Here is a 22,500-nt window from a genome sequence, read left to right as displayed (position 1 = left end):
TCGTTATAAATGATAATAGCATTGGCCTTTAAGGGAAGGCAATGCGTGACTCGTTCTTCTTTTAGTCTTCTGGACAGAACTATTCTGCACCTTCTTAGGACCATCCCCCCACACCCTCGGCCCCCCGAAGATCCCTCCTCATGCCCGCTTTCAACTATCTCGTTTGACCGGGCTGTCTCTTTTCTCACCTCCAACCCCTAGCCTCCCCCTCCCCTAGATGGTCTCCTCCTGCAGCCCTTAGCCCTTTAACACGCTGATGACTTATTGAGGATTTTACGCCGACCTTTACAGGGGACCTCTCTCATTAATGGCAAGTTTTACGTGGGTGATCTCATGTCGAGACGTTACTCCGAAAATTCCCTCGCTTCCAACTCTTCTTTCCCGCGTGTCCCTTTCCTCTTATTTCTCTTCCCTTTCCACTCGTCTTCCTCTTTCTCCTCTCTCCGCCTCTTCCTCCTCCTCCTCCTCCTCCTCCTACCACGATCACCCCACCCGTGGATTCCCCCTAGCCGTGTCCTCCATCACCCCTCATCGTAGCGAGTTAATGAACCCGCTCATCTTGTGGACACATACGCTTATTTCTTCCTTTCGTCCTGGTCGTTTTTAACTTTTCCTGATTTTTATTCTGCTTAATTTATGATTGGGTTTTATTCTCCCTCGGTTTTAGCTGGAGCTTGGGGAACTATTTCGTTCCTTTAACTGACTTTAGAATTTATTGCTCAATTTTATCTCGTTTTTATTCAATTTGTAAGTGAAACGATTAAACTCTTCAGTTTGTTTTTTATGAAAGGCTCGGGTCAAGGCGGTGGTCTTATGCCAAAAATACTATTCTAATTTCCGGTGTATTTTAACAATGAGGTACAGCAGCTGTCTTCATAAATTACTCTTTCCACTACTCCTCCCCTCCCCTCCTCCTCCTCCTCCTCCTCCTCCTCCTCCTCCTCCTCCTCCTCCTCCTCCCATCCTCCCACTCCCTCCCCTCCATCCTGCAGCTGGCGCCTTTTCGCCACTTTTCTGCTTATAAAGTTTTATTTTCTCCTCTTCCCACTTTATTTTCTAATTATATATCTTTTTACTCTTGTTTTTTTTTTTTTTTACTTCGAGTGCTTTCTAATTTCAGTTTTAGAGGAAAACCCTTTTTTACGGTTTCTATTTCTTTATGGCATTCTCTCTTTTCCTATCTTCCGCTATCTTTTTATAGAACTAATTCAAAGGCCATTGTCCCGACGAAGGCCCTTTACCATGACGGGGGACTTTAGGCAAAATGTGGCGCAATGCTTCACTCGAGTCGTTTCGCTCCGATTTATGTTTCTGGGCCGCTCGTGCCAGCAAGAGCCAGGTTGTCTAACAGGACTAAATTACGGGTCTTGGTTTTTGGGTTTCTTCACACTTGCGCATTTCGTTCTGCAAGAGCTTGCTCTTTAAGTAAAGGAATTTTGGGACGTTTGAGTAATAATAATGAAGTCGAAAATATGTAGGATAATAGAGATCAGAAATAGAGAAGAGGAGACTGTCAGTTTGTAAAGAATTGAATACAGAACCCTGCTAAAGTTTCTTTATTATTGTCATGGGATTTTGACTCCAAGTCTTGAATGATTTTTTTTTCCGTAGAGCTTCTTCGTTTTTTGTATGAAGATAATTATTGTTTTTATTCGTATCACCTTGGGTTTTCATATAGTTTTTTAAAAGATTCCAGTGTAGTTATGCATGCTAATTGCACCGTTTCGTATCTGCACACACACATATATTTCCTACTGGCTCCGGATGTACTATATATATTTTCTTACTGGCGGTATGATAATGTTTATTGTTTTATTCACATTACCATACTATATTTTTCATGCGGTTCTTATTGTTCTCATGATAAAAATGAACTAATTCAGGTAATTATTAGTTTCCAGTTAAATCAGCGCTCCTTTGTGGAAGTGAGAGTGAATGATGAATGCAGATGAAAGAAAAAAGGCTAGAACTTGTTGAGATACGTAGAAAATATAGTAAAAATATTGGTGAACGGAGGTTAAGTTAAGTATACCTTAGTTTTACCAGACCACTGAGCTGATTGACAGCTCTCCTAGGGCTGGCCCGAAGGATTAGACTTATTTTACGTGGCTAAGAACCAATTGGTTACTTAGCAACGGGACCTACAGCTTAATGTGGAATCCGAACCACATTATACCGAGTAATGAATTTCTATCACCAGAAATAAATTCCTCTAAATCTTCATCAGCCGGCCGGGGAATCGAACTCCGGCCCAGCGAGTGACAGTCCACAGCTCTACCGACTCACCCAACGAAGAGCTAGGTGAACGGAGGTGGTAGGGATATATGGAAAGAGGGGGGGGGATGATAGTTTAGTGAGAAGAGGGTATATTCCGGAGGTGCTTGGAGGGAGGAGAGGAAGACAAGAATGTGCTGGATAAATGAAATGAAAGGAGAACTCGGTATCTATATATATATATATATATATATATATATATATATATATATATATATATATATATATATATATATATATATATATATATATATAATCCTTTATTCCTTTATTCCTCACACCGTTGGACTGTGGAACAGCCACCCAGAGGATGTCGAGCAGTTGGAACTTCAGAAGTTCAAGCGAAAATGCAATGCATTACTACCCTAATACTTTTCTTCTTGCATTTCATACATTTTTATCTGTTTATCCATTTATTCATTTTTTTTTTTTCAATAATTGGCATCTCTTCTTTCTGTATTTCCCCATTACATCCTCTTTCTTCTTCCTAATGAACCCCATATTCTTTGGAAGTTTGAATTTCAAGTCAGTGGCCCCTGTGGGCTTGTTCCATATGATTAGGTTTCATCTACTAAATAGTAATATGTATATATATTTCTATTTATATATGTAATTTTGTATATTTATATACAAATATCTTTATATTTATATATACATATATATGTATATGTATATGTATATATATATGTATATATATATATATATATATATATATATATATATATATATATATATATATATATATATATATATATATATAGATATATATATATATATGATATAGAGAGAGAGAGAGAGATATAGAGAAAGAGAGAGAGAGAGACATTAGAGCAGCGTCTCACTAGGATGTAGAAGGAAATTCCACGATATGACATGTCTAGAAAAATAAACATTTAAACAACAGGCTTTTACTGGTTACTGCTAACTACTGCAGACCTAGCGAAAGCTTAATGCCTAAACATCAGTGAAGGACAAAGATTAACAAAATATTCCTTTATTCACCCATGGATAGTCATTTGATAATCATTTTATATTTAATTGAGCCTGAGGACATCCTGTATATACTTATATGTTTGCATCCTCTTACGCCTGGAAGTCGAACTGTCTGTTACACGAAAAATCTGGAAAATGTATTCCTTCTATTTCTATCCATCTATATATCTATCTATATATATAATATATATATATGTATATATATGTATATATATATATGTATATATATATATATATATATATATATATATATATATATATATATATATATATATATATATATGTGTGTGTGTGTATATATATTTTACTGTATTTTCTTTTTTCTTTTTCTTTTAACAGGTAAAAAGTCTATAGTTCGAATTCCAGGCTTTTGCGGATACAAATATATTTGTATATATGTTCTCAGCCTCAATTTAATATAGACTGAATATCAAACGAATATCCATGGGCGAATAAAGGAATATTTTGTTGATCCCTATCCTTCACAGAGGCGTATTCATATAAGTTACACGAATTTCAGTCTGACAACTACAAAAGAACGGGCTTTGGGAGGATAAACCTTAGTGATACCTGTTGGGTTTCTTTTTTCATACTTTAATATTTCAGTATTTTCAAGAAAAAGTGGAGGGGAAAAATGAAAGGTGTTATTTTGTTTTGACAAAGGAATGTTCCTTTGATGAAATTACTTCGTGTTAAATTGACGTACTGGGCAAAAATGTGTGGAAACAAATTCTTCAGAGATGTAAAGCAAATGGGGAGAGAGAATCTTCAGGAAATATAAAATGATGAATAACTGTACGTCTTAAAGAAATAAATTCTTTAAAAAAATTTATTTTTGAAATGGAATATGTTAAGTAAGAATTTAGAGTCAAAATGACATATAAAAAATAAAAATGAAAACCACTTATAAGTACAAGAATTTTGTTGTCGACAGTTGTTCGTTAGTCTGTGTTGAATTTATATATATAAAAACATACATATGTATGTATGTAGATCCAAATGTTTTTCTTACAACATACTTGCCTGGTTATTTACATTATTTAATGGATAATAGCTCATTCTGAAACCAGGAAATCTTATATTTGATAAAGTCTAGATCTTGGATTTCGAAACATGCCATTTTCTCTATTGATCTTGACTGAGTTGAAAAAACCATTTTACTATTTCTTCAGCATCTAAAAACACAGTGTTAGAAACATTTATTTATTGGAAAGTAAAATGACCTTTAGCATGTCCATTGAGTGGTTTTCAAAGAAATATCTATTTGATATACATACATTACATTATACTATAATGCTCTGAAAGTATAAAAATATATATAAATTGTTGAGATAGTCGCATACAAAAATACATATTCATATATATATTTAATTTATATTTATATATGTATATAATGTAAAGAAATGGATATAATATATGGAATAAAATATTTATAACTATATATATATGAATATATACATACAGTTGATAGTTTATTGTTCTGATGCAGACATCTTTCACAAAATCAATGTTTTCATCTTCTAGGCTGAATAATTATTCAAAAATCATTTATTAAAACACTAATTAAAAACACTATAAATATTATCTCATTTAAAAATATTTACTCTTTCAAAATGGATCAGAAACACTATGAGACTAATAATGACCTGCCCAAACGGGAGGTCAAATGAAACTATTGAAACGAGGAGAAAACACACACATAAATATAACGATAAGACAAAATATATATCAAGCGATAAACAGTTGAGTAGATGATGTTTGGGTGTTTAATGATGGAACAGTTAAATTTATCATTATGGACTCTAAAGTTGTTAGTTTCAGTCTTTCTGTGTTTGTCCTATTATTCGAAAAATCTTTCCAACTATAGATGTTTTGCATAATTTGGAATGGTTTATAGAGAGCAAAGATTGTTTTGGGCTGGACAATCTGCTTCCGGTTCTGAAACTAACTCCAATGGGCGTCATAATGATAAAATTAACTGTTCCATGTGTGTAAATAATAAACATCTTCTATATATATATATATATATATTTATCTTATCGTTATATATATTTTGGTGTACACACACACAAGTGTGTATGAGCTTTTATCCTCAAGTATCCATTTTAAGCTCCCAGTAGGGAAAGGCATCCTAATCATCAACAGTTTATTTCCAGTGCCGACGTTTATTAAGTGAATTCCAATATTTTAAATGCTATAAAATATAATAGTGTTTTAAACATGAGTTTTACCAAATGCTTTTTTTAATAATTATTCTATTGAAGATGCAACATTGTAGTATGTGAAACATTGGCATTAGCAATAAACTATCAATTGTATATGTATATATATGGAATATATATATATATATATATATATATAAATATATATATATATATATATATATATATATATATATATATATATATATATATATATATATGTATATATATATATGTATATATATATGTATATATATATATATATATATATATATATATATATATATATATATATATATATATATATATATATATATATATATATATATATATATATATATATATATGGGCAGGTCCAGATATTAGTCTGAAGAGCTCTTCCAAGACTTTTATGAGCATCGGTTCCTGTAATCGAGTCATCTTCCTTCCTCAACGTCAGCCGAGTGTCATCCTCCCTGCCACCACCATGATGGTACCCGCAGTATCCAGCAGAGAGAGAGAGAGAGAGAGAGAGAGAGAGAGAGAGAGAGAGGAGAGAGAGAGGGGAGGCAGACTGTTGGGGATGGGGGCGTAGGTTGTGGCTGTAGTACATTTGTAAGAAAATGTCCTCTGTTCATCTTGGAGTTACGATGTCTTGTAATGCTTTTCTTTGGTCCCTTTTCATAGTTTTCTCTGGCCCTGTATTTTAACATGTTTATGTCTTCGTTGCTCGTTACGTCTTCATCAATTGTTGTTTACAGCGAGGACGTTCGGTTGTTGATGCTGGAGTGTATTGTATTTACCCGTCTGTTTGTTTATCTGCTCACAGGTGGTCGATGAATTTCAGTTGAATTATGGGGATGGTGCGGGTGTGGAGATCAGGTCTAGGTTTTATTTTTGCCCAAACGATAGTATGTGCTCATAGAGAGCTTTCCTGCCATTCAAGTGCTACAGAGTCGGCTGTGAGTTCTGTCAACTGTTGTTTTAATTGTCCCCTGGTTGTTTTCTCCCGGATTTTTTTCGTCGTGTGATCATCCTGTTTGATCTTAAATGAGAATTTTCAAATTTCTGAAACTTTGACTTTGGGAAAAGAAAATTTTTTTGTGGTTTTCAGCTTTCTATGCTTATCTTTTTGCCGCTTCTGGCGCATTTTCACTAACTGTCGATGCATATTACATTGGAAGTTATTTAATGTGTAGAAATTCCATATCCTCTCTTAGTAGACATACCCGTATTACCAAGCTTATGTTTCTTTCTGGAACTTTCTCATGAAGATAATAATCATCGTAGGTATATATGTACCCATGACTAATAAATAATGTATTAATTGAGAGCAAGACGAAAAGTGAGTTTGCTCTACGCTAGGAGCGATATCATTTGTGTATATTTACATGGGTGTATATTTGCAGTAAGATCGAATCTCTTAAAGACTGAATGTTTATTAAAAGTTCTGGTAATTGACCGAAACATTATTATGACTATGTTGAATGATATGATACTTAATCTCTTTCACTTTAGAGAATGTAACTAACCTTGAAATGAGATCTTTCTTTTGAAAGAAAACTAAAATTGTTCAAGAATTATTATTAACGTAGCGGAAGACTCGTATAAAATTTTAATATTTGAGTACTGGATAAAGCTGTTCTTAGCATCGATTTAAACAACAGTCTGGCCTAGAAAAGAGGAACCTCTGGAAGCAGGATTACCAAGGGATATTCATAATCCTGTCTAAAGGGCATCCTTCACGCCGTGAGCATGGCTTACATAGAAAGAATTCCTACGAATGAAATTATAAGGAATGAACATGCTGTATAGTATTAATTCGTAAGTCATTATAGCCGAATGATTTTTTATGACCTTGCCTAAAGACATTTGACTTTATACTTTATGAAAATTATCTGAGATTAAGATATACCATGAGGAAATGTTTAGAAAAATTTTCTTACATTTAAAGAATTTTCACCACACACTCAAAATACCACCAAGTGATGGATCTGAGAAGGCACCGAAACAAAAGGACTGAGATATAAAACAGGTTTCCAAGACAAAGCGATCATGACCTAAGGCACTTCTTGACTTTATTTGTTTAGGTTATATTTGAATTTCATCAGTTTCCACGCGCACGCCATAAAAACAGACTCAAGTTTTTCTATTCAGTATGAAAGATAGTTTCAATTTGATTTGAGAGGTTTTAGAAAGCTTTCAGAGCCTGCTAATTACTTGGTCTTCGAAGCAAAACTCGAACCCTCAAATTCTTATAAGTTGGAGATGAGGCGCGATTTTATACGAGTCAGTAAAATGTCTCGAGTTAATATGTCACATAAATCAATGTGTTAGTCCTCATTAATATATATATATATTTATATATATATATATATATATATATATATATATATATATATATATATATATAAATATATATATATATATATATATATATATATATTATAAATATATATATATATATTTATAAATATATATGTGTGTATATGTATATACATATACATATATGTGTATATGTATGTATATATACATACATATATATATATATATATATATATATATATATATATATAAAGTTATAAATATATATGTAAATATGTATATTTGTATGTATATACATATATATATATAGTATATATATCATGTATATATATATACATATATATATATATATATATATATATATATATATCTATATATATATATATATATATATATATATATATATATATATATATATATATATATATATATATATATATATAGTGATACGCCCTTCAAAATGTTTGAAAACACATTCTCGATGTAATAATATGGAAGCACTTGTCAGCCTTTTTTTTTTTTTTCCACTCGTGTGGTATATGCTATATTTATCGTCGCAAATGATCAAGTGACTTTAGATATATATGTAGCAGATACCACAGGAGTGGAATAAAAAAAAAAAGCTAACAAGCGCTTCCATATTATTACATCGAAAATGCATTTCAAAACATTTGCAAGGGAGCATCACTAATGCGCTTGATGCGTTTCTTTTTGTGCCATTTCTGTGGTGTCTGCTATATTTATCGTCACGTGTTACCATGGACCATTTATTCATCATATTGTCTTTCTCTCTATTAGTTTTTCGTATTACTTTAATATGCACTATTTTTTTCTATAAGTAGCCCATTAATGTAAGACATAGCACCATACTTGTCAACGAGTTTCCTATTATGAATTATATAAACCCATCAGAACTTAATACTTTAAAATTTATCAGTATCAAGATTTTGAAATCAAAATTGATTCATCGCAATGAATAACTTACAATCAAAATTAAATCAGCTCTAAGAACAGTTTTATAAAGACACTTGAATTGAAACAGTTGTTATGAATTGCAACCATTAATAAAAATGCAGCAAGATTTCCTAAAAGAACAGATGTTACTTCGGTCGAATTTTAATCCTCCCAAAGGGAATGATTAAAAATATCTTAATTCAGTCAAACGCTGGAATAATTAGAGATTTCAGACATAAAAATCAGTGCATGAATAACCGATTGCCAGTTTTATAGTATTTGTATCTTCAGAGTAATTCATCGTATCTATGCAAAGTTCTCGTCGTTCTTTGAACTTCCAGGAAACATGCAGCATTTTTGTCAGTACAGACAGAAGAGTTCATATCAGTCCTTGTTGTTTTTCTTACCTAGTCATGAAACATCACTGCTCGTCACCGTATTCTCCGTAGGAGGTTAGTGCCGTCAGTGTACCTCATGCAGTGGACTGTAGGAATTACTTAAGGATCTTTGCTGTGTCCCTTCGGCCCTTGGTTGCAACCCCTTTCATTCCTTTTACTATACCTCCATTCATATTCTCTTTTATCTTACTTTTCACCTTCTCCTAACAATTACTCTAACATTATTTTCAGCGCTGAATGACCTCATAGGTCCCAGCGCTTGGCCTTTGGTCTAAACTTTAATATTCCATTTCCAGCTCACTGTTCATTCTGTTGGCAGCATTGATTCACAGTATTTCAGTGAGCGAATCTTGATTGATGTAAGTATTGATTGGAACAACAACAACACAACAATAATAATAACAATAATACACACGTGAATGCACTTTCCGACTGTTATGCCATTATGTCCGCACAAGTCAGTTAACTGGTTGATGCAATACCATCCTCAATACATTTATAAACAGCGTGAAAAGTCCTATTAATGCCGTGACCAAAGAAACGTGTTACGTTACGGGCCATTAGGCGGGACAGTGAAGCATTTAAACATTTTTCGTAACCTGTGATTATTTTTGTAAAATGATAGATAATTATTGATAATCAACAACCTCAGTATAATTTAAGAATATTTCGATTATTTTTGTAATGATAATCACTATTCATTCAATTCAAGCGGCCATTAAACAATAAGCTTCGTAGTGATTTGCCATGATCGACAACCTAACAGCTTTTAGAAGTGGCATCTCTAGGTTCACGATTAATGTAATTGAACAGCGTCTTCTGCTTCCATAACACAAGGATTCAAAACTGCAATGACTTTGCATGCGGAACTGCTAAGCACTGTCGCGCATAATTATATGTAATTCAGTCGCCCCACCCTCTTAATCCCTGCCCAGCCAGAAGAAACGTTATTTTACTGAACCGACAGTGCATTCGACGAATGGCGACATGCAGTGACCTGGTAGTGCATCCTTCTGCAGCAGACTCTGAAGGGCCCTTTTAGGTTGCCACGGTTGGCGTAGCAATATTTCACCTTGGGTCTCGGTAATGTTATGATAGGTCATAGGCATGTGGCAGGCCTCTGTGTAAACATGACTTTGACCCTGGGCATAGCTTCAACCGCCAGCCAGACATGAAGACGTTTTCGAACGCATGTCATGGAAGACAGAACTTCGTCAGGAGACCATTCCAAGGACATGACCTCAGATACTGATCTCCTGTAGTTTGACCTGTTTCCGAGGCTCTGTGCAGTTGTCCCTGAGAAGGGTTTGCTGGAAGGTCTAGACCTTGGTCTGCAGTGAGGTCATTGTCTGTTCCAGGTCAGGGAACGTCATCTTTCACCTTTGAATATGTGCCTCACCCACGAGATGGCCGTCAGTTCGAGTTTCAGGGCATGGGGGTTTTTAGGTGCTGGCCAGAAGTCAACATTGGATTCTGTTGGTGTCTGAGCATATCCGGTCAGCCCCGTTTACTTTCTCGCCTGCAGCGAAGTACACCAGGAGAGAAAAATAGACTGAGCAATGGAATAATGAGGTTTGCTGGCAGTAAGGCGGGGATAAAAGGGTGTTAATAGGGTTCTTAGGGGATTTGAACTGCCAATTTAATTTTGCTTAGCAAGTAGAAGAGACAAAGTAAGAGAGTTCATGCCACGATGAAAACGGATTAACAACGACAAAGATAGAGTTGTGCGTGCCTTTTTCACTCTCCACTCTTCTTAAGGTTTTGTAATTAAAGTTTTTCCGTTAGTACACAAATTTTTTAACTGGTTAAATTGTTAAATGAATTAAAAAGGAAGAATAAAAATTAGGGAATACAAAATGCTCAGATGGATAAACATTCAAGCATGGTAGCCAGGAAATTCCCGTTAATTTTGATGAATTAAAGTCAGTAACCTGACTACACACACATTTTACGTATATATATATATATATATATATATATATATATATATATATATATATATATATATATATATATATTCATACATACACACTATATGTATATATATATATACACACTATATATATATATATATATATATATATATATATATATAATTATGTCTGTGTGTATGAGTGTGTTTATGTTCACATATGCATAAGCATGGATGCATTTGAATAAGCGAAAACAATTCCATTCTTTCACAGCTATTCTCTGTCTTAGCTTCTTTCTTTGTCTTCCACCTGTTCTGAGGAAGGCATACTCCAGCCTGAACGATGAGAGTGACAAAGCAATATTTCATCATTTACTCTTGCGCCAGTGACCCGTCTCGTGGGTAGGCCATTACTCGCCTCCCGAAAGGAGGAGGTGGAGGAGGAGGAGGAAGAGGAAAAAGAAACGTTTCTCCAGATCTCGAAGATGACCATCTCGGGAACCCGTCTGTCATTCCCCATCTCATTCTTCTAGACTCTCTCCCACCCTCCCTCCCTCCCTACTCCCTCCAACCCCCTTCCCCTTGGGGACCCTTCCTTCCCCTGGGGCCTTGACTCTGCTCTAGGTCCTCCTCATGCAGCCCACCTGAGGACAGTTAAAGCAGCACTCTGACATTTTTCATTTTCTCACTCGCTGTCATTCTTTTCATTTTTCATTATGGTGCTGAATGGCCGTCTTTGCCCCGTCGCCCGGCCTTTATTTCTAAACGCCATTCATTGACCCATCCGTCTTCATTTTCGTCTTCCTTTTCTCATTCTTCACAGTTTTCTTTGGACACAGATTGTATTGGTCTGCTATTCGCCCCCCCTCCCCCCATTCTCTCTCTCTCTCTCTCTCTCTCTCTCTTCCTCTTTGGGAGGGTGGGTTCCGTTCTCAGCTACCACTCTGCTGGCCCTGCGTTCGAATCTCCGACCGGCCAATGAAGAATCAGAGGAATTTATTTCTGGTGATAGAAATTCATTTCTCGCTATAATGTGGTTCGGATTCCACAATAAGCTGTAGGTCCCGTTGCTAGGTAACCAATTGGTTCTTAGCCACGTAAAATAAATTTAATCCTTTGGGCCATCCTTAGGAGAGCTGTTAATCAGCTCAGTGGTCTGGTTAAACTATGATATACCTAACCTCTCTCTCTCTGAACAGATAGGCAGAAATTTATCTTCGACTGTTTTCTCTCGGGATCAAATACTTTGGCGACAGTGTGTCATAATTAATATATCGCAGCTGTAGTTCATTTCAGTCTGTGGAAGTGACCATAACATCGTGCTCTTGATGGGAAAATGAAACCCATTAGTATATCTTATGAGTGTTTATTCCAATTCCCTGCCTTTCCATTTTCAAATGTGATATTCAGAGATGCTTGCTTTTTCGTCTACCATCTGGAATTGTAAAACCCAGCCTCGTTTTAAAAGCCTAATTTGACCTTGGCCATACTCAGTCCTTCGATCTGTTCAGTTCCTGTCTCCGCTCACCCTTTAAGCTTCTCGTCGTGAAATCTTTTGTATTATTTTCCCTTTCCCGGTGCCTTTATTGTTGTCATTTTTCACTTCCCATTCTGTTCTTTTGTCACTTATTCATTTCTCCTTTTTTTGTATCTTCGGTTTTTCAATAGTTTCCTTTTAATCTTATCTTACCGTTCTTTACTTCGTTTCCCTTTATTTTCAGGTATTGGTCAAATTTTGTGGATGTAGATAGTGGAAAAGATTTCTGGAAAATTTTCCATACGTTTGTCTAATCTTCTTTCACTATTCGAAAGATTTTTCACTCGAAAGAGACCATTTTCACACCATCAAGCTGACGTTTGATAGAGACGTGTTTTTCGCATCTTATCATCTTGGCAGTCATCGTTTATCATGACTTTAGAAGTCATTTCTTCCCAATACCTTTTCCTTCGAATACGGAGAGTCAGTTATCTGTTGCTTGTGTTGTCGAAATTCTTGCGGTTTCCTCCTCTTGCTTTCAGTTACCGTATCATCTACCTGCATACCTTTATTCCGTATCAGATCTCTCTCTCTCTCTCTCTCTCTCTCTCTCTCTTGCCGATTAAGGAATTAGCATCCTATTTCCCTTTACGATCGTCTTTTGTTTTCTTCTTGATTTGGCACCAGTGGTTTTTTCTTTTAAGTTTTTCTTTATTCCTGAAAGCAATTGAGTGCTTGCCGTCTCGCTCTCCCACCATGCACATTCTCTTCTTGTTCGTGTATGTCTTGACTAACATGCATATGCTTTCACAGTTACGCGCTTCCACCCATGCATCCGAGAACACACGAGTACGCACGCGCGCATGCATGCACGCATTTTTGCGAGTGGACAGGCTCAGACGATGCCCAAGTTTGAAAGGGTTCGCTCCCTATATAACAAAAATTAAAAGCATTCTGTAATCGACGCTTTACTGGGTCTTGAATACGTAAGACAAAGGCGTAAATGGACAGAATATATTGTATGTTTAAAGGACTTACACAATATAGGATATTGGGAGCTAAATGCTATGTAGCTGAAAGAGGCCTTGAACACAGCTGGAAATAAGTTTGAAAGTGTCATGACGAAAGTGAGAGGGCAGTAAGAAGACCACCTCAAAATCTGCTGTTTCACACTGAGTAAGGTATAATGGAATATTTCCAAGTAAAATATAGTTTTTATTATTATTGTGTAATAAAATTCACAATCATATAGTTAACTATATTACAACGTCAAATATATATATTTTACATAGTAATATAGTTTACCATATAATTGTGGATTTTTGTTGCACATTTTTATTTCACGAGATTGTGAATTTCGTGGCATTATTATTATTATTATTATTATTATTATTATTATTATTATTATTATTATTATTATTATTATTATTATATGACACAGACTCGTCTTACGTCCTTAAAAAACAGCCACTTCCTCAGTCTTTCCACACAAGAGATTTGGCTAGATCGTAGGATGGGGAATCAGGTTGTTCAGTGTGCTTCCATTTGAATGGATGGCTGCTGGCAAATTTCAAAGAGCCACACTCATCTGACAAGCTGTAACTTCACTTAAGTTTTCCAAAGTTCAGTTGGTAGTTATATTCACCTTCCTCCGAAATTTCGTGGGATTTTGCAGGATACGAATGACTATCAGGCTGAAGGAGTTTATAGGATACTACCTGAATTTTTTATAATGCGAAAATAACCTTTGACGTCCTTGACTCACGAGCAAGTTGATTTTTTAGCACAGTGGCCTATGGGACGGGCCATCTGATAACCATATATAGCCCAGTCTCGCCCCCTCCCCACCACTCTTCCCATCTACACGAAAAAGGTTGGGAGAAAATGAGTGTGGTTTAATGCCAAAGGAGGATAAAGTCCACTCTTGATGAATGGTAAAAGAACCTAGACGGAGAGAGCGAAATATCTACAGTAAACATACCAGTTCTAAGAGATGAATTACTTAGACACTGAATGCTTAAAAGCCATACACATTTTAAGGGAAAAAATTACACTTAGATAAATAAGCTTAATTAGATTTAAAGTGATTGCCGTTAATTGCTGGCTTTGTGTAAAGGACAGGAATGGAGAGAAAAAATTATGGTTTGTTATTGCTGGTTACAACAAACCAAAAACTACTAAATGAAGGCTTTTAAAATACCTTTATCCTAAAGGAAAGATGAGGAGGTAGCGAATAGGCCTATTGATATAATGACCCTATGTACTACTCAGCATTGTGAAAGGGCGCAGCACGTTAATGCCTTTCGTTTTAAAAATAAGGCAGCGTTGATTAATTACGTGTTTTAATTTTTGTACAGAAATTAAATTAATCAGACAGCTATGACAAACAACATAAATTACAAACATCTATTATGGATAAAGGAAATCTGTTTGTCATAATGACAGTGCTAAGTGTAATGCAAAATAAAATAAAATTGAAGGGTTCATTCATCTCTCATTTAATATCATGCGTGATGTATAAATTGTAATTTAAGTTGTAACATGGGTACACTGATTTTTTTTACTAGAAACGATATTAGATTAAACATCCGGTAAGCAAATTACTCGGGAAATAACAAAGTTGTTGGGTTTCTAAATAGATAAATAAATTTAGATAATTCTGAGAGAGAGAGAGAGAGAGAGAGAGAGAGAGAGAGAGAGAGAGAGAGAGAGAGAGAGAGAGAGAGGAGTATATTTATAGCTGCAGGGGATAAATCAGACTGAGGGTTAAAACAATAACCTCCCAGAAGCAATAGGAACTCAGCCAACAAAGAAGAAAGAGGAATCCGTTCACTTTTCCCTCCAATTTTCAAAAATCTTCCCCAACAGTCAACCGCACACTGCTTTTTCTCCTATTTCGTCAACCAGGATTCAATCCACGGATTCGGCGAAACCATTACCAGTGCAGCGTGTGGGTGGATTTGGGGTTGGGATCTGGTGGGGTGGCGAGGAGGGGAATTTGGGTCCCCGTGGGCGTTGGTAAATGTGCCGAATTTGAACGGGAAGAGCATTGGCGGGTTAAGAGAACTCAGGGGTCCTCGGAAAGGGAGCAGCTTCTAAAACAATGATAACAGTAAACTGGTGAATATAAACCATTGCTGATGATGGAGGGAAGGAAGATATTTAATTTTATGTGTGTATGTGAGAGAGAGAGAGAGAGAGAGAGAGAGAGAGAGAGAGAGAGAGAGAGAGAGAAATGGCATAATATATTGATAGAATGCATCCCTTGACCTTGCAAAACGAAATAGGAAAGACAGAAGTCTTGTCGTTAGGGAAAATAAAAATTACTCTTGTTATTTCATTATTATATTTGTTAATTGTGAGTACTTGACGAGTTTATTTCCAATTTTACTTGGAGAAAAAAGAAGTATGTATCAAATTTTAATGGAACAGTTTGAGCTTCGATACATTAGTTTTGTAGTAGATGAGGGAATTGTGTGTTTTTCAACAATTTATGTATTTGTTAGGTTTCTAAAGTAGGCCAATAATTTTGACAGAATAGAAAAGGAAAAGTACGTTCAAATAGAGTCCCAGAAAAAGCTTACTGTATCACTGCAGATAGGAACGAGAGAGAGAGAGAGAGAGAGAGAGAGAGAGAGAGAGAGAGAGAGAGAGAGAGAGTTTCTGATGTAATTGCCAATAAACTCATGGCAATCGAAACTTGATTATGAGTGAGTGGGATATGGTCAAACACGGCTGGCAGCGCAAACGTTGGAATAATATGATACCGTCACGCATGTGTGACTGGAGTTGGATTTTTTATTTTGGGCTGTTAGATTATTTGATTATTAGTGTGAAATGAGACAGATGCAGTACAGCTAAATTTAGTTGCTTTGTACAGGAAGTTCCGTAAAGTTCATCACGCTGTGTACAAAATGATGGCAGAACATTGTTATTAAACGTATATAGAGTATCCCATTATTTTTAGAGAGAGAGAGAGAGAGAGAGACAGAGAGAGAAGATTTGGGAACTGCCAGCGATGATTCAGGAAATAAACTAATCAGAGGTGGTATAAGATAAAAGAGAGTATAAATTAAAGGACAACAAACCATAAAAGCTTTTCATTTCTATTTTCAAAATCCCACCAAACAGTCAACCGTGGACTCTCTCTCTCTCTCTGTTTTGTCAGCCAGGATTAAATCCACGTGTTCTCGGAAACCATTACTCGAATAGTGCGTGTGGGCGGGGTGGCGGTGGGGGTTCGGTTGGAGGTTGTCTGTGGGCGTTGGTAATGTGCCGAAATTGCGCGTCAGGGGGCGGGTATGGGGAGAGGGCCCGGGATGCTTGGCAGGAGTCGGGGAGTGTCCCCGGGGTTGATCGCAGGTGTATGGAGAGGGTCCAGGGTCCCTCCCACGTGTGGAGCAGAGGGCCATAGTGATCGCAGGTGTAGGGAGGGTGGCCAGGGTGCCTCACAGGTGCACAGGGAGTGGAACGAGGTTGTCTCTTTGATATTAATTTTACGACTATTAACAGTTGGTGGTCAGAGCGTGCTTTGTGTAATGAACTTCGGGGAAATGATGTACATTTCACCTCGTATTTCTGATCGACTGACAGATTTAATACCTTTATTCATATTAGGCCTTGCTGATGCCATTGACACCCGTTTGTGTGTGAATGAGATGGATAAATCAAGTATGCCATGAGGATGCTGCACTGGTAACGAGGCAGGAAAGAATAAAATACTAAATCGCATTTGAAGAGAAACAGAAGCGCTGTTCATTCGAGGTGAATAAATTTCACGTCGAGTAGAACCAGGCTATTTATAGCAGACTCCAAGATCCCTTCGATCCCCTGTAGTGAAACGGGTTTGAGGATCTTGCTGTCGTTTATATTTGTTCCAGTTACTTAGAGAGAGAGAGAGAGAGAGAGAGAGAGAGAGAGAGAGAGAGAGAGAGAGAGAGAGAATGTAGATGAGCCAGGATTAATAATTTTTAAGGGAGGATTGCCAAAATCAACTTTAGTTTCGTGTGCATTTGTATTGTGCTGTTTACATCTGTGTTGTGAAGCATGCTAATGAAGTTACTAATTCTTGACCTGATTTACTGTTATTCCTTGCTAAATCCTTGCAAGCTTAGAGTACGCGTAGAACAAGCGTGGCGGGGTATTGTATTTTGGATTATTGATTAGATTGTCGTCATACTCTATGCGATGATTTAATGTCATTTTGCAGATTGAATAACATAAAGTTTTATATGTTTTTTTATGATCCTGGATATGGATAGGGAAGTGTAATTTATCATGGGTTATGATTGCTATTAGAAATTTTAATCATTTGATTTTAAACCTCAATTCGTGTACTTATGCGTATCCGTATATATATATATATATATATATATATATATATATATATATATATATATATATATATATATATATATATATATATATATATATATATATATATATATATATGTGTGTGTGTGTGTGTGTGTGTGTGTTGTGTGTTTGTATTTTGCATTAACATTTATGTGTGAAAGACTGGAACTCGTGTCTCCCGAATTGCAAGAACGCATCTTCACCATCCTCACTTTGGAGACACGGGTTCAGTTCCTGCTCGAGAGCTGAAATGTAATTCTCCTGATGAACTGTCAGTTAAAACCTTAACACGCCCGTGAAGAGGAGGGCCACTAGTAGCACTTCTCACCAAAACCGATTCTCCTAAAGCCGTTCCGCTAACGTAGAGTAGGCCTTCCAATTTCTCCTTGGTCGTGATGCTGTAGTCTTCATTCAAGGTCCCCTTACCCATAAATCCTGTATACAGCAGTTAGCTCTGGCAGAGAGCTGGTGCTGGCTCGAAGCACTGTAATGAGGCATTCTGCTTAGACCCAGCCAGATGGCATGGGGACGCTGCCCATCCCGATCCAGTCGTATGGAAACCCTTTGAGGTAGTTGTCTGGGTGATCCTTCAAGAGAGGGTTCCTGCTCTTTGGTAGGATTGAACAGAAGATGATGAGTTTCATATCACAGGCCACAAAGAGTTGGTAGTTGACATACTGTATAGTTGACATATTCTTAGGACTGGTGCGAGAACCAATTTTACCTACACATATTCTTAAGGTGAAATTAACGGCTCCCTTGTTACCTTGCGGAATTGAGACGTTAACATAATGGTGTGGCTTGAGGGACCTCATATACCCCTTGGCGGTCGGTGCAGTCCTGTAGGAAGAGTCGTCTTAATTATCGACCAGGAAGGCGATAGGGGTGCTCTAAGAATATACAAATACACGTACAGTGATAAATGAAGGCTATCGAGTAAATAATTTTCTAGACGACAGCTACTTGAAGTTCACATACTATATGTTTTAGAAAAGACCCGAGTATGGTTATTATAAAGGAAAGAAACCTTTTGATTATGCTTAATTTGGGTGTGAGTAACGGTAAACACACAAACGCATGGGGCGAATGAATACTCCCAGCGACATAGTTCTATGTACCTGTATATATGTTGAATGACAAACTGCTCGACCAGAGGCACCCGTTTCGCATTGTATTTTTGATCATTAAATCTGAACGTTGCTGTTGTAAGAATAAAAAAGGAGTGACCTCTGGATGTGCAAGGCGTCGAATGAGACGCGTGGGCAGGAAACCCTCCGAGACCTAATTGCAAATTGTAGGAAAGTAGTGAGCGAATCAACAGAGGATAATTGATTTCGTCCATTAATAGTTCGGTAACAATTTGGATTTATTAGGACCAAGTCAGAGTTCCCACTATTTACTGAGAGAAGGACGACGTCGGTCGTAGGTTTCACTCTCTCTCTCTCTCTCTCTCTCTCTCTCTCTCTCTCTCTCTCTCTCTCTCTCTCTCTGAACTTAGTTGCTTGTGTCTGTTTTGCATTTATAAAAATTATAAGTGATTATAACCATGTGTTATATATATATATATATATATATATATATATATATATATATATATATATATATATATATATATATATATATATATATATATATATATATATATATACACATGTATATTTACAGGCTGTTCCAGGAGCAAAACCTAATGCTGTCAAAAAGCCAAATTAATTTTAATCTCCAGTTATAATATATATGAATATACACACATATATATTCATATGTATGTATATAATCAATCAATCAGGCATTTCCTGTGGCACCCATGGAGATGCATAGGGCCTCGATGAACTCACGCCACTGAATTCTGTCCTGGGCTAACTCCTCAAGATCTCTTCAACACTCATCTCCTGCTTCCTAATTCATTACCCTCAACCGTCTCCTTTGGCCTACCTCTACTTCTTCTACCAAGGGCAGTCCATCCTGGCATCCTGGTGTATCTCGTACTATTCCCTGTCTTCTATACACATGGCCTAGCGACTCCCAGCGTGAGAACCTAACATACTCATCAACCGGCTGCACCCCCGTTACTTCTCTAATTCTGCTATTTGATATCCTATCCCTCCAATTAATTCCTAACATTCTTCTGAGCGCCTTGTCTTCAAATTCTAAAATTTATTATCCTTAGTCATTGTACTGTACCATGACTCTTGCCCATAAATCAAAATACTCCCAACTATTACCTTATAGATTTTTATTTTTGTTTGCACAGAAAAATTGCTACTATTCCAAATATTTTTAAGCATTCCAAATGTCTGATGAGCCTTTTTTAATCTTGCCATAAATTCTGTGCTCAGAGAATCAACCTTATCTAAATAAGTAACTAAATATTTAAACTTAAACACTTGCTTTACAACCATGCCTTTAATTAGACAATCCTGTGCATTTTCAGTACTCATATTCATGGTTTCAGTTTTTCCACTATTAATAACCTAACCAACCTTTTGACCTTCTCTCATAAAACAATCCAACACTCTCTGCATCTTTTCTGGTCCCTCGCAGATCAAAACTATATCATCAGCATAATCTAAGTCAAGAAGTTTATCATTTTCTCCCCAGAGTATACCTGCATCCGTTTCTCCTTTAACCCTTCTCATAACGTAATCCAGGACCAATACAAACAACAGAGGAAACAGTATGCCGCTCTGAATCACACCAGACTTGACTTCAAACGGATAACTCAAACAACCATCAACCATCACTTTGCAAGATGTGCCCTTATGCATGTTCATGATAACCCTCTCAAACTTTTCCGGTATTCCATAATGCCTCATGATTTTTCCCATAGTCCGCCTCGAAATACTATCAAAGACCTTTTCAAAATCAACAAAACAAAGACTTAACGGAGTTTTCATTTCATTAGCTTGCTGCATTAAATGCCCAACTATGAAGATCTGATCACTGCAACCCTGCTCCTTTCATCCCTCAGAGTACCATCAACCACTGGCTCCAACCTATTCAGCAATACTCTACTGAAAAATTTCAAGGCTACAGGTGACAAAGTGATTCCCCTCCAGTTACCACATCTACTCAGATGTCCTTTCTTTGGAACTTTAATGATCACACCATTCTTCCAACCTGATGTCATTATCCCTGTCACCCATGTCTCATCAGATAATATCTTCAAGAGGAATACCAATCTATCCTTAAACATTTCCGGGAATAGACCACCCTCTCCTGGTGCCTTATAATTCTTTAACTGTTTCATTGCCTTAACTACATCTTCCATCCTGATCTCATCTTCATCCATATTTAAATCTTCTTGAGCAGGCGGTATATCCTCTTCTTGTGGGGACTGGTCTCAAATTGCTCTTTCCATCTATTTCTGATTTCAACATTATTGGTCAATAAATTACCTTCCATATCCGTGACTGGTATATCCTTACGCTTACCAGCACTGCCACTCAGCACTCCCACTCAGCACTCCCACTCAGCTCTCCAATTGCTCTATATGCTATCTTTTGAATCCAACCATCATTTTTATTCATTAATTTTTCGGTTTCTGCAACCTATTCATTAACAGATCTTCTTTTATTTCTCTTAGTCTTTTAACTTCTGACTCCAAACTCGAGTAATTAGTTCTTGCTAATTCAAATTCATCATTAACGAAATGCATCTCACTCCTCAATTTTGCCTCGCCTGTCTTTTTTGATCATATCCCATGTTTCCTCAGACATCCACATCTTTTTCCTTAATCTGAGTCTCCTTCTGATCCTACAACCAGCAGTCTCATGCAAAGCCTTATTCACATCACCGCCATCTCATCTACACTTCTCCCTCCCTCCAACGTTTCCAACACCAAAAACCTGCTTCTGCATTCTTTTATAAATTCCTCCTTTTCCTCTCCTTCTCTTCTAAGCATATCAGTATCGTACCTGTCAACAGCAGGTTTTCCCTCTTCTGACTTTTTAGCTTAAGTCTTATTTTTGCAACGCTGAGTTTATGATCACTACCAATATCTGCTTCCCGATTAACACGAACATCTAGCAAAGAGCTTCTATGCCTTTTAGTAACCGCAATATGATCAATCTGATTTTTATATTTTCTACACGGTGACACCCATGTCGTTTTGTGTATATTGTGATGCTGAAAAAGTGTGCCCCAGTGACTAAGTCATTTGCTAGACAGAAACTCCCAAACCTTACTCCATTTTCACTCATCCTACCACCGACACGCATCTTACCCATACAAGCTTCAAATCCCTCATTCGAGCAGCCCATTATTGTATTGAAGTCTCCAACACAAATCAAAACGTCATGTCTAGCAACTCTTCTTATTCCTTCCTGCAGCTTTCCTTAAAATGCGTCTTTCCTTTCATCAGGTGCATCATTAGTGGGAGCATAACACGCAAACAGACTGATGTCCATTCACATAGAGCCTTCTGTGCCTTGCATCCCAACAGCAATCCTACTCTCTGATAATGCATTCCATCCCGTCGGCCAGACGGGATGGAATGCATTATCCAAATCCAAATTATCGATTCCAATTGATTTTGTCTTAGTTACAGCACAAATGTCTAATTCATAACTTTGAAAAACTGCCACTAACTCCTCAGTTTTTGCTCTCCTGATTTAGCGCTCTCACATTCCAATC

Source organism: Macrobrachium rosenbergii, chromosome 15 (genome assembly GCF_040412425.1).
Source record: "Macrobrachium rosenbergii isolate ZJJX-2024 chromosome 15, ASM4041242v1, whole genome shotgun sequence".
Lineage (NCBI taxonomy): Eukaryota > Metazoa > Arthropoda > Malacostraca > Decapoda > Palaemonidae > Macrobrachium > Macrobrachium rosenbergii.
The sequence above is the reverse complement of the archived record's forward strand: the minus strand, read 5'-3'. Positions refer to the sequence as shown.